We start from the raw sequence: 7,269 nt of genomic DNA on the forward strand, positions 1-7,269 counted from the left end.
CACTCCCCGTCGCCGTGCCTCGCGCGCTCCGCCCCGCACTCACCATGGCCCCGCGCCCGCTGGCCGCTCCGTTGGCCGTGCCCAGGCTCGCCCCTGGTCGTGCCCGTGATGCGCTCACCGCATCCCGACCTCCTCTCCCTCGCATGGCGCCTGCCTGACGCCGCGGCCTCGCCGGCGCCTCGACGCCCACCGCCGTCGCCGGACCCCCCGGCGCCTCTCCCTCGCCGGACCTCCCCGCGCCTCGCCGTCTGTCTTCGTCCACCTGCACGACCCGAGCTCCTCCGCCTCATCGCGCCTCGCCGAGTCCACCTCACCGTCCTGCCTCCTCTTCGTCACCATCGTCCCCGACGACCTCCTCGCCCCCCGCTGCCCCGTCCCTACAAATCCCGGTGAGGCCACGACCTCCGCCCTCCTCCTTCCCCTGTCCCCGCGCCATCCGTGCCTCCCTCGGTGCACCACCACGCGCACTCGCGTCCGCGTGCCGGAGCTCACGCTCTGGGAAGCACGCACTCACCCCGCGCACTCCGGTGCTCCGCTCGCTCCCAGCACTTCGGTCAGGGCCGAGCCCCGCCGCTGCCACCGTGCGCCCACGCCCCCGCTCCCTTGGCCTCGTCCGCAGACCCCCAGTGCGCTGCCCAGCATCGCCGCCATCCATCGGTGCCGTCCGTGGCCGGGCTCCGGTGAGCCACCCGCCCACTACCCACTGGCGCCCGTCGCCTGTTCGGGTGTTACCGATGCCCGCATGCCCGTTTGGCCCCTGGCCCTATGACAGCCAGAGCCCACGTCCCCTTAGAACGTTTTTATAAAGAAAAGAGATTTAAAAAAAGATTTATATAAAATAATAATAATTTAAAATAAATAAATAAATAAATAATATTAATAAAATAAAATTAACAATTAATTAATGAATTAACTAACTAACTTAATTAAGTAATTAAAGAATTAATTAGGCTAATTCATCCTGTTTAATTAATCTAATCAATTAGTTAAGTTAATTAAACCCTAATCAACCTAAACGGAGTATGACAGGTGGGTCCCACTGGACCCACACGTCAGTTTGACCAGTCAACACCCCTGTTGACTGCTGACGTCATGCTGACGTCGTGATGACGTCAACAAACACTGTTGTGGATAATGTTAGAATTAAACAATTAATTAAATTCAGAAAATGCATAAAACTTTGAAAATTAATATAAAATAAATTGTACCTCGGATGAAAAAACTTTGTACATGAAAGTTGCTCAGAACGACGAGACGAATCCGGATACGCAACCCGTTCGTCCGTCACGCATCCCTAGCATAGCGAACACGCAACTATCCCCCTCCGACCCATCTGTCCGAAAATACGAAACACCGGGAATACTTTCCCGGATGTTTCCCCCCTTCACCGGTACCACCTCGTACCGCGTTAGGTTACACCTAGCATCATGCTTTTTCATGTCATGCATCGTCATGCATTTGTTTGCATTATATTTATTGTTTCTTCCCCCTCTTCTCTTGCTAGACACCGAGACCAATGCTGCTGCTACCCAGTTCGACTACGGTGTTGACGACCACTCTCTCTTGCCAGAGCAACCAGGAAAGCCCCCGTTTTGATCACCAGATATCGCCTACTCTTCTCCCTACTACTTGCATTAGAGTAGTGTAACATGTTACTGCTTTCCGTTAATCCTATTCTGATGCATAGCCTGTCCTTGCCACTACTGTTGATACCTTTACCTGCAATCCTAATGCTTAGTATAGGATGCTAGTTTATCATCAGTGGCCATACATTCTTGTCCGTCTGCCATGCTATACTATCGGGCCGTGATCACTCGGGAGTTGATCACGGGTATATACTATATACTTTATACAGGATACATGTGGTGACTAAAGACGGGTCGGCTTGTGGAGCACCCGCGAGTGATTCACGGATTGGGGGCTGAAAGGACCTTTGTCCCAACGGCCCTCTGTGTGGATCTTTGTGGCGAAGCGACAGGGCAGGTTGAGACCACCTAGGAGAGAGGTGGGCCTAGCCCTGGTCGGCGTTCGCGGTTATTTCAAAATAACACGCTTAACGAGATCTTGGTATTTGATCTGAGTCTGGCTACTGGCCTATACGCACTAACCATCTACGCGGGGACAATTATGGGCACTCGACGTTGTGGTATCAGCCGAAGCCTTCGTGACGTCAGCGACTGAGTGGCGCGCGCCGGATTGGACCGTAAGCCTGCTCTTGTATTAAGGGGGCTAGTTCTGCTTCCGGCCGTGTTCGCAACGTGCAGGTATGCAAAGGGCGATGGGCCTAGACCCCTGCGCCATAGGATTTAGACCGGCGTGCTGACCTCTCTGTTGTGCCTAGGTAGGGCTGCAACGTGTTGATCTTCCGAGGATGGGCATGACCCAGGAAAGTGTGTCCGGCCAAATGGGATCGAGCGTGTTGGGATATGTGGTGCACCCCTGCAGGGAAGTTAATCTATTCGAATAGCCGTGATCTTCGGTAACAGGACGACTTGGAGTTGTACCTTGACCTTATGACAACTAGAACCGGATACTTAATAAAACATACCCTTCCAAGTGCCAAATACAACCGGTGATCGCTCTCTCACAGGGCGACGAGGGGAGGATCATCGGTTAGGGTTATGCTATGCGATGCTACTTGGAGGACTTCAGTCTACTCTCTTCTACATGCTGCAAGATGGAGGTGGCCAGAAGTGTAGTCTTCGATAGGATTAGCGATCCCCCTCTTATTCTGGCTTTCTGCAGTTCAGTCCACCGATACGGCCCTTTACACATTTACCCATGCATATGTAGTGTAGCTCCTTGCTTGCGAGTACTTTGGATGAGTACTCACGGTTGCTTTCTCCCTCTTTTTCCCCTATCCCTTCTACCTGGTTGTCGCAACCAGATGTTGGAGCCCAGGATCCAGACGTCACCGTCGACGATGACTCCTACTGCACCGGAGGTGCCTACTACTACGTGCTGCCCGCTGACGACGACCAGGAGTAGTTAGGAGGATCCCAGGCAGGAGGCCTGCGCCTCTTTCGATCTGTATCCCAGTTTATGCCAGCCTTCTTAAGGCAAACTTGTTTAACTTATGTCTGTACTCAGATATTGTTGCTTCCGCTGACTCGTCTATGATCGAGCTCTTGTATTCGAGCCTTTGAGGCCCCTGGCTTGTAATATGATGCTTGTATGACTTATTTTATTTGTAGAGTTGTGTTGTGATATCTTCCCGTGAGTCCCTGATCTTGATCGTACACGTTTGCGTGTATGATTAGTGTATGGTCAAATCGGGGGCGTCACAAGTTGGTATCAGAGCCGACTGCCTGTAGGAATCCCCCTTCCACACTCCTTGGCCGAAGTCAAGTCTAGTCATTGAAAAACTTTTACTAACATGGCTGTGCGGCTTACGGGCCCACGTCGCCCTCTGGGTGGTATTAGGATCTTTTACTCCTCGATCCTTACTCTGGGACTCTGAACTCTCTTCTATTCGGGTTAAATGAATTTTGCTAAAATCTAACATTAGGATCTCGTTATCACTTTCTCCCGGAGAGCCCTTCATTACAGATGGTCGACTGCTTCAACAGAAGATTCTCATAATACTCTCCGATGTTCTCCTGGAACTTTGTACCATTGATTTTGCAATTCCCTACCACCAAAAAATCCCTATGGATAAATACTTACACCTGTCGTTCTTACTTTTATTCCTAGTTGGCCTTGTTATTACAAGATACCCCGAAATACTCGTCGTTGTTTCGATAATCCTTTGAGCTTACTGCCTTGCTGTTCTTTGTCACCTGAATACCCCTACGGATAATTCTCGCACTTATCGAGTATCCGCTCATCCCCCAGTTGTTCATGTGTTTCACAATGGTCATCGAAATACTATTCGATCCTCCAAAAATCCTTAGTAGCTTATTGCTCTGCAATACTTGTCTGCTTGCATGATGGATGCTTTCCATATGTCTGGCAATATTCGTTAGTATCCTTAGACACCATCATTTTGATCCCTTTGATTCAACATGAGTGCGAATGCACGCAATCATCAGTTGATCCTTCTAAATTATCTTTCCGGCTCAGACGTCATTTTAAACATGAGCTGGTTCTCAACAAATCCAATTGCCGTCGATTGTACCCCTAAGGCTATTCAACTTATCCATCCCTAATTAGAACGTTGCTTCTGATCCCTTGATTTGAAAATCATAATTCCTTTGCATTTGAGCTCTGGATTAGTCAGTTGTTTCCATAATCCAATGCCTTTGCATTGTTACTTCCTCTGGTTGTGTGCCGATGCTCACGTCAGCTCTGTTATGGACCGACAGATCCTTTAATGGACTTTATCCGACAGCGTCCTTCATATTCAATAACCTTGTGAGCCTTCCCTCGAATACATAATGCCTTTGGTAAATGGTATCATCTACTTTCTCAACCTTGCTCTACTTTCGAGCTTGTGATATTTACTCTTGAAACTTGTGGTATATGTTTCTAAGAAGCTCCTATGGGTTGAACATATGCCTTCTCTAAACTGTGTGAACTCGAAAGTTTTCACGAGTTATACACTTCTGGTATTTTGCCAAATAAAATTTCAACACTACAACTTCTTCGAAAGTAAGAAGTGAATGAAAGGTTATGCATTGGAGAAGTGGGAGTCGACCTTGAACTTTGTGTTCATGCCCATGGACACGATGTAGATCTTATCATTAAAGCTTCTCTTAAATTAAATTATTCCTTTGGTATAAGTTCATTGTATATCCGGGATCTGGCCTTTTGCAATAGTGTTTCCGACCATGTTCTCCTTTAAATACCATTTCTTGGACAAGTTGAAGTAATTGTCTTCTACAGATCATTGCACCCGACCAACCTTTACTTTGATCTACCGTCGTGAATTACACTCTGGTATCTCAAGAATATCACAGAACTGCATAACTTCTTATGGGTTCTTCATCAACTATTATTTCTCACCGATTCCAATTTTCCCGGGTTCTGGGTTGTCGTCAACCAGGGACACCAATAAGTGAATCGATTCCGCACTCTGGTTCAATAACTCTTAAATAATTGTTGTTGCTTATGAGTTAATAATCACTTAAGTCATTCCTAGCCTGATCGGCTATATCATCATGGTGCTAAATTTTAATTGTGCTACTTGGTCCTTCTTCACGGAGCACGATTCTCGACGATGAGCTAAGCTTACATCGATTTTCCTCATCATATCATTTTGCCTTGAACCACAAGCTTGATTTCGAGTTTGTGTCGTAACCATGGTTCCAATAACCTTCCGTTTATCATTCGTTTGACTAGATGTCAACACCGATTGATTACATCTTCATGAAATCTCTCGACAAATGTGTCGTGATCATCATCAGCATTCCAAGCTCTTCCAAGATATCAATTGAGTTCATGATGATAAATACCATCCTTGCCCTCGATGATTTGTGTTACCATCGACCACTTTATTGACTTCCCTCCAACACAAGCTTGTTCGTGTTTGGTGTTATAACTTCAGTTCCTTGCTATCCATCAATTGGTTTTCCTTACCTTGGAACATTACCATCTATTAGGTCATCAATGTTGTGAGAATTTCACCACCTCTTAAGAATTCGTGATACAGTGATGCTTCTCGCCATCACCATTCTTTACCTGGTCCCCGTGTTGAGTGAACTCCGTTGTGCAAATTTAATATCTCTAGCAACCCTATTGCTTCAGAGTTATTGGACAATGATTCCAATTTGGACATTTTCCTTTCCATTCTTCTGTTTAATCTGATAGTCACATTTTCCTTTCCATTGTTTTGTTTAACCTTCTTGAGGTTTATATGATCTAAGCAGCAATAAGTCACTGCTTTTGTAAGCACCTCGGTGTACAACTCTGTCAGTTAGACCCTGTTACTATTGTTGATGATATTCCGGTAAGCACCGACGGACGAGAACTTTGCCTATTGGTCCGCCTCGTTTCGACGAGCAGGAAAATGGTTCTCTTCGTCCCTCGCCCTTGGTACCAACGTTGTTGCCAACATAACTGACAGGCTACACTCTGACGTGCCTTGCCACCATCACCAAGCAAGATGCCACCGCTCCTTCTACTTTTAACCCACATGGTGGGCCCATAACCCACAGTTCCACAGGATCGAAACCTGACTCTCCTATATATCCCTATTTCGAAGTTATCCCTTGCTCTTCGTTTCATATGTAATTTGCGATCCATCTTCCTAGTGATCAATTCTGGTATCGGACACAATACTTATTCCCGTTGCTCTAAACCCCATTCACACTCTGTTTTAGGCAATGAACGATTGCCTATCCGCTTGAAACTTCTTATTGCACCATCTTACTTTGCTCTCGATGTGTTTCATTTGATCAACTCGAGAGATACCCATATGTTCATACGTGGGATACCCCCAGAAGATTTTCCCTTATAACATCCTATCGTTGTAGAGCTGCCCCTTATCTATTCGTAAGTACAATGGAGATCCCGAAGAAAGGATGACAAATTGATCATGGTGACTTGAAGCAGTGAATTGAAGACATCAACGAAAGGGATCAACCTCTTCGAAAGGGCAGCCAAGACCGAGAAGACTCGTTAGGTTTTTTGCTACCAACACCTTCCCCCCTTACTGCACCGCTTAAATCTCGGGACGAGATTTCTTGTAGTGGAGGAGATTTATGACGCCCGGATAATCGAGCTACAGTAAACCTCTGCTAATGGTGCCACGTCACCTCGGTTACTGTTGATAAACTCGAGTTAGTTCAAAACCGATTCAAATCCAAATTTAAAATAAAGTAAAACAGTAAAAGTTTTCAAAAGCTAAAACTATAATGTTCCCAATGTGACAAATAAATTATAAGTAATTATGGTGGAGGATCCACATTATTATATAATAATTAAAGGCACTAAAATAAATAAAACCGTGACTGAAATAATAACTTAATTGTCTTTTTAATTAATAGAGAATATAAGGCACTTTACTTTTGTCCCAAACTTTTGTGAGAATAGTTGATTTTACAAATCTAATTGAGGGGTGGGTTTCACTTTTTCTAAAAACTATAAACTATTAAATAAGTAAAAGAAAACAGAAAAAGGAAATAAATAAAAAGAAAAGTAAAACAAAAACAAAACATAGCAAAAAAAACGAAGCAAGACCCCCCCTCCCCTAGGCCGTTCGGCCCAGCAGGGCACCAGGCCATTAGGCTGGCCCTGCCGCTCCCCCTGCATAACCCCCCCACACCGAACCCTAAACCGCTACCACCCACACCCCCACATGTTTCTCTCGCCCCGGCTGGATCTGGATCG

This window comes from Triticum dicoccoides, chromosome 4A (assembly GCF_002162155.2).
Source record: "Triticum dicoccoides isolate Atlit2015 ecotype Zavitan chromosome 4A, WEW_v2.0, whole genome shotgun sequence".
Taxonomy (NCBI): Eukaryota; Viridiplantae; Streptophyta; class Magnoliopsida; order Poales; family Poaceae; genus Triticum; species Triticum dicoccoides.